The sequence below is a fragment of the Arachis hypogaea genome, chromosome 11 (assembly GCF_003086295.3).
Source record: "Arachis hypogaea cultivar Tifrunner chromosome 11, arahy.Tifrunner.gnm2.J5K5, whole genome shotgun sequence".
Classification (NCBI taxonomy): domain Eukaryota; kingdom Viridiplantae; phylum Streptophyta; class Magnoliopsida; order Fabales; family Fabaceae; genus Arachis; species Arachis hypogaea.
Window position 1 is genome coordinate 85181592 of NC_092046.1, and position 6566 is coordinate 85188157.

At 35.9% G+C, this 6566-nt stretch overlaps 1 non-coding gene across 1 annotated transcript; it reads left to right on the forward strand.

Moving 5' to 3' along the window:
- Positions 1–1128: 1128 nt before the first annotated feature.
- On the forward strand, positions 1129–1232 carry LOC112725211 (small nucleolar RNA R71). Its single transcript, XR_003164334.1, has one exon. It is a non-coding gene; the product is annotated as a small nucleolar RNA R71 (small nucleolar RNA).
- Positions 1233–6566: the final 5334 nt, after the last annotated feature.

Below are 6566 nucleotides of genomic sequence, written 5' to 3' on the forward strand. Positions count from 1 at the left end.
TTTTCGGGATCCGATTTCTTCTAAGGCAATGTCTGCCTTATCAATACACTTAGTTCATTGGTGAACAAGGGGGGTTCATCCTCCCAAGTATCATTACCAAATAAACTGGCATTCAACTTCATGATGGCTCCTACATATTTAGCAACCTGCTCTTCAATGATGTCTTCACCCTCTTCAGAGGAAGAATAGTCATCAGAGCTCATGAATGGTAAAAGGAGGTTTAATGGAATCTCTATGGTCTCTAGATGAGCCTCAGATTCCTTTGGTTCCTCAAAGAAAAACTCCTTATTGGTCAGTGAATGTCCCAAGAGGTCTTCCTCACTAGGATTCATGTCCTTCTCCTCCTCTCTGGGTTCGGCCACACCAAGTAAGGTTATGGCCTTGCACTCTCTTTTTGGATTCTCTTCTGTATTGCTTGGGAGAGTACTAGGAGGAGTTTCAGTGACTCTTTTACTCAGCTGGCCCACTTGTGCCTCCAAATTTCTAATGGAGGACCTTGTTTCATTCATGAAGCTTAGAGTGGCCTTAGATAGATCAGAGACTATATTTGCTAAGCTAGATGGATTATGCTCAGAATTCTCTGTCTGTTGCTGAGAGGATGATGGAAAAGGCTTGCTATTGCTAAACCTGTTTCTTCCACCATTATTAAAGCCTTGTTGAGACTTTTGTTGATCCTTCCATGAGAAATTTGGATGATTTCTCCATGAAGGATTATAGGTGTTTTCATAGGGTTCTCCCATGTAATTCACCTCTGCTATTGCAGGGTTCTCAAGATCATAAGCTTCTTCTTCAAAAGATGCTTCTTTAGTAATGTTGGATGCAGCTTGCAATCCATTCAGATTCTGAGAAATCATATTGACTTGCTGAGTCAATATTTTATTCTGAGCCAATATGGCATTCAGAGTATCAATTTCAAGAACTCCCTTCCTCTGAGGTGTCCCATTGCTCACAGGATTCCTTTCAGAAGTATACATGAACTGGTTATTTACAACCATGTCAATGAGTTCCTGAGCTTCTGCAGGCGTTTTCTTTAGGTGAATGGATCCACATGCAGAATGGTCCAATGACATCTTAGATAATTCAGACAGACCATCATAGAATATATACAGGATGGTCCATTCTGAAAACATGTCAGAAGGACACTTTTTGGTCAGTTGCTTGTATCTCTCCCAAGCTTCATAGAGGGATTCACCTTCTTTCTGTTTGAAGGTTTGAACATGCACTCTAAGCTTGCTAAGCTTTTGAGGAGAAAAGAACTTGGCTAAGAAAGCCGTGACCAGCTTATCCCAAGAGTTCAGGCTATCTTTAGGTTGAGAGTCCAACCATATTCTAGCTCTGTCTCTTACAGCAAATGGGAAAAGCATAAGCCTGTAGACCTCGGGATCAACCCCATTGGTCTTAACAGTATCACAAATTTGCAAGAATTTAGTTAAGAACTGAAAAGGATCTTCTGATGGAAGTCCATGAAACTTGCAATTCTGTTACATCAGAGAAACTAATTGAGGCTTTAGCTCAAAATTGTTTGCTCCAATCATAGGAAATGAGATGCTTCTTCCATAGAAGTTAGAAGATGGTGCAATAAAGTCACCAAGCATCTTTCTTGCATCTCCACCATTGTTATTATTTTCGGCCATGTCTCCTTCTTTTTCGAAAATTTCTGTCAGGTTTTCTTCAGAGAGTTGTGCTTTAGCTTCCCTTAGCTTCCTCTTCAGAGTCTTTTCAGGTTCAGGGTCAGCTTCAACAAGAATGTTCTTATCCTTGTTCCTGCTCATATGAAAAAGAAGAGAACAGAAAAGAAAATATGGAATCCTCTATGTCACAGTATAGAGATTCCTTTATGTGAGTAGAAAAAGAGGAGAATAGAAGAAGGAGAAGAGAAAGATTCGAAAATTAATTAAAATAAAGTAAAAATATTTTTGTTTTTATTTTAAATATTAATTAGAATTCAAAAATTAAAAAAGAAAAATTAAATTAAATTAAAATTTATAACAATTAGTTAATAAAAAAATTTTGAAAAAAAGGGGAAGGAGTTTTCGAAAATTAGAGAGAGAAAATTAGTTAGGTGGTTTTGAAAAAGATATGATTGAAATAGAAAATTTTTAAAATCAAATAGAAAGTCAGGTAGTTAATTGAAAAAAAGATTTGAAAATCAAATTTAAAAAGATAGGAAGTTAGAAAAGATTTTGAAAATTAATTTTTGAAAAAGATATGATTAAAATTATTGAAATTATTTTGAAAAAGATTTGATTGAGAAGATATGATTGTAATTTATTTAAAAAAAGATATGATTGAAAAGATATGATTGAAGAAGAAATTAAAAAGATTTGATTTTGAAATTAGCAATAAAAAAGATATGATTGAAAATTAAAAAGATATGATTTTGAAAATCAAAGTTGATTACTTGACTAACAAGAAACAAAAAAATATGATTTTAAAATTTAAAGATTGAACCTTTCTTAATAGGCAAGTAACAACTTGAAATTTTTGAATCTAAAAATTAAATGTTAGTGAGATTTTCGAAAATATGAAGTAAGAATAGGAAAAAGATTTTGAAAATCAATTTTTAAAAAAAATTTCAAAAATATATAAAAATAAATGAAAAAGATTTTATTTTTGAAAAAGATTTGAAAAGATAGAATTTTGAAATTGAAATTTATGAGTAAAACAAGGAAAGATATATTTTTTATTTTTGAATTTTTAATGATGAGAGAGAAAAACACTAAATTGAAACAAAACATAAAAATTATGAATCAAAACAACTAATGCATGCAAGAACACTTTGAATGTCAAGATGAACACCAAGAACACTTTGAAGATCAAGATGAACATCAAGACTTATTTTTGAAAATTTTTAAGAAAAGAAAAACATGCAAGACACCAAACTTAGAAATTTTCAAACTTTAGACACTAACAAATTGAAAATGCATATGAAAAACAAGAAAAGACACAAAACATGAAAATGCAAAGATCAAATAAAGAAGATCATCAAGAACATCTTGAAGATCATGAAGAACACATGCATGAGTTTTCGAAAATTTTAGTGAAAATTAAAAATATGCAATTGACACCAAACGTACAATTTGACACAAGACTCAATCAAGAAACACAATTTATTTTGGTTTTATGATATTTTAAATTTTTTTTTGAAAATTTTTTCAAAAATAAAAATAATAAAAACAAAAAGCTTAAAATTAAAATAAAATTACCTAAGCTGAGCAACAAGATGAACCGTCAGTTGTCCAAACTCGAACAATCCCCGGCAACGGCGCCAAAAACTTGGTGCACGAAATCGTGATCGTTTACTCCTTGGTAACGGCGCCAAAAACTTAATACGCACGTTCATAATCTTAATTCTTTGTCACAACTTCGCACAACTAACCAGCAAGTGCACTGGGTCGTCCAAGCAATAAACCTTACGTGAGTAAGGGTCGATCCCACGGAGATTGTCGGCTTGAAGCAAGCTATGGTCACCTTGTAAATCTCAGTCAGGCGGATTCAAATGCTTATAGAGTTTTAATAATTAAAAGATAAATAAAACATAAAATAAAAATAGAGATACTTATGTAATTCATTGGTGAGAATTTCAGATAAGCGTATGGAGATGCTTAGTTCCTTCTGAATCTCTGCTTTCCTACTGACTTCATTCAATCCTTCATACTCCTTTCCATGGCAAGCTGTATGTTGGGCATCACCGTTGTCAATGGCTACATCCCGTCCTCTCAGTGAAAATGGTCCAAATGCGCTGTCACCGCACGGCTAATCATCTGTCGGTTCTCGATCATGCTGGAATAGGATTCAGTAATCCTTTTGCGTCTGTCACTACGCCCAGCACTCGCGAGTTTGAAGCTCGTCACAGCCATCCCTTTCCAGATCCTACTTGGAATACCACAGACAAGGTTTAGACTTTCCGGATCTCAAGAATGGCCGCCAGTAATTCTAGCCTATACCACGAAGACTCCGATCGTAGATCAGGAGGCTAAGAGATATGCATTCAAGCTTGTTTGCATGTAGAACAGAAGTGTTTGTCAGGCACGCGTTCATAAGTGAGAATGATGATGAGCGTCACATAATCATCACATTCATCATGTTCTTGTGTGCGAATGAATATTTTAGAGAAGAAATAGGCTTGAATTGAATAGAAAAATAATAGTACTTTGCATTAATTCATGAGGAACAGCAGAGCTCCACACCTTAATCTATGGTGTGTAGAAACTCTACTATTGAAAATACATAAGAACAAGGTCCAGGCATGGCCGAATGGCCAGCCACCAAGGTCTAGGGACTAAACGTCCAAAGATTCGAAGATGATCCAAAGATTCTAGTAAAAAGTCCTATTTATACTAAACTAGTTACTAGGGTTTACAGAGATAGGTAAATGATGTAGAAATCCACTTCCGGGCCCACTTAGTGTGTTCTTGGTCTGAGCATTGAGCTTTCATATGTAGAGACTCTTTTTGGAGTTGAACGCCAGTTTATATCTTGTTTCTGGCGTTTAACTCTACTTTGTAACTTGTTTCTGGCGTTTAACGCCAGAATAGGGCATAAAGTTGGCGTTAAACGCCAGTTTGCATCGTCTAAACTTGAGCAGAGTATAAACTATTATATATTTCTGGAAAGCCCTAGATGTCTACTTTCCAACGCAATTGAGAGCACACCAGTTGGACTCCTGTAGCTCCAGAAAATCTACTTTGAGTACAGGGAGGTCAGAATCCAACAGCATCTGCAGTCCTTCTTCAGCCTCTGAATCTGATTTTTGCTCAAGTCCCTCAATTTCAGCCAGAAATTACCTGAAATCACAGAAAAACACAAAAACTCATAGTAAAGTCCAGAAATGTGATTTTTATTTAAAAACTAATAAAAATATACTAAAAACTAATCAAATCATACTAAAAACTATGTAAAAACAATGCCAAAAAGCGTATAAATTATCCGCTCATCAAAAAGCAAAATATGGTAAATTGTAAAAGATAATAAAAACTATAACCAAAATATTTATAATATCAACAATAGAAACTCAAACAAGCATATATAAAGCATAAGATATTAAATTCATCTATCAAAACTTCAAGAAACCAAAATTGCATATATAAACAAAGTATCTTGAACCATAAGAAAATAAAAACAAAAGTAGTAGAATTAAAGAGGAAATTAAGGAGTACTTACAAAAGATGAGCAAAATGCAAAATCAAAGCTTGCTATAAAATGCTACAATGGAGATGGAAATGAAACCCTAGGGAAGAAATGAAGAAAACTACCCTACACTACTCCTATTCCTAAATTATCTATTCTAAAAATGTAAAAATGAGCTCTAAGTCCTAATGAAAGCTTCTACTAACAAATACTAGCTAATGCCTTCATGTGTGGTCATTTCCCCTTCATATAGCACTCTCATTCAGCATCAAGCCTTCCAAAATTGGGCCAAAAGCCCCCCAAAAATTGCGGATCACGTGTTTCATTAATGAATTCACGTGCAGGAACCTGTGCGTACGCACAGATGTGTGTGTACGCACACTTCGCTGAATGTTCACTCGTGCGTACGCACACTTGCTGATGCGTCTCTTGTGCGCACGCACAGGCGGTTGTGCACACGCACACTTGACTGTGTGCTTCCTCCTTATTTTCTTCATGTGTTCTCCCTTTTTGCATGCTTCCTTCCACTTTATACTTATCCATTCTTGCCTCTAGGACCTAAAATCGCTCACAAACATATCACGGCATCGAATGGAATAAAAGTGGGATTAAATTGCTCAATTTAAGCACAAAAACGCATGTTTTCACATTTATGTCCAAATTAAGGAGAAATCACAAAAGTATGCTATTTTAGTGATTAAGTGTGAGTTCATATGATGAAATTCATTCAAATCAAGCTAAAATATATCGTCAAATATAGACTTATCAGCCATCATTTGCACAAAGTTTCTTACAATTTGTGGCAGGGAGGCTGACATCTCTATCACATTTCCTCGGTGTATCGGCTGCCAAGGCGCTGCGTTTCTTCAACCTGATGAAGAAAGGGATGGCTTTTGAGTGGACCTCGATGTGTGAAGAAGCTCTTAATCACTTTAAGAAGATCTTAACAGAGCCACCAATTCTCGGTAAGCCAAAGGAAGGTGAGACCTTGTATCTGTACCTTGCGGTGATGGAAGAGGCCATGGCGGCTGCCCTGGTCTGGGAGGAAGACAAGCTATAACAGCCTGTGTATTTCATAAGCAAGGTGTTTCAAGGAGCGGAGCTGAGATACACTCTAGATAAATTAGCATATGCCTTGTTAATCTCCTCCCGAAGGTTACATCAATACTTTCAAGGACACCCGATCACTCTTAGAACCGACCAGGCGATCCAACAAATTATACAAAAACCTGACCTAGCGGGCCAAATGATGACTTGGGCAATAGAACTGTCTTAGTATAACATTCAGTATGAACCTTGGCACGCAATCAAAGCACAAGCTGATGGTTGATTTCTTGGTTGAAGTGACTGGAGATGTTCCTAGATACTCCAGCACATGGTGAAAACTCCATGTTGACGGGCCTTCCAACCAAGCATTCGGAGGAGTCGCGATCATT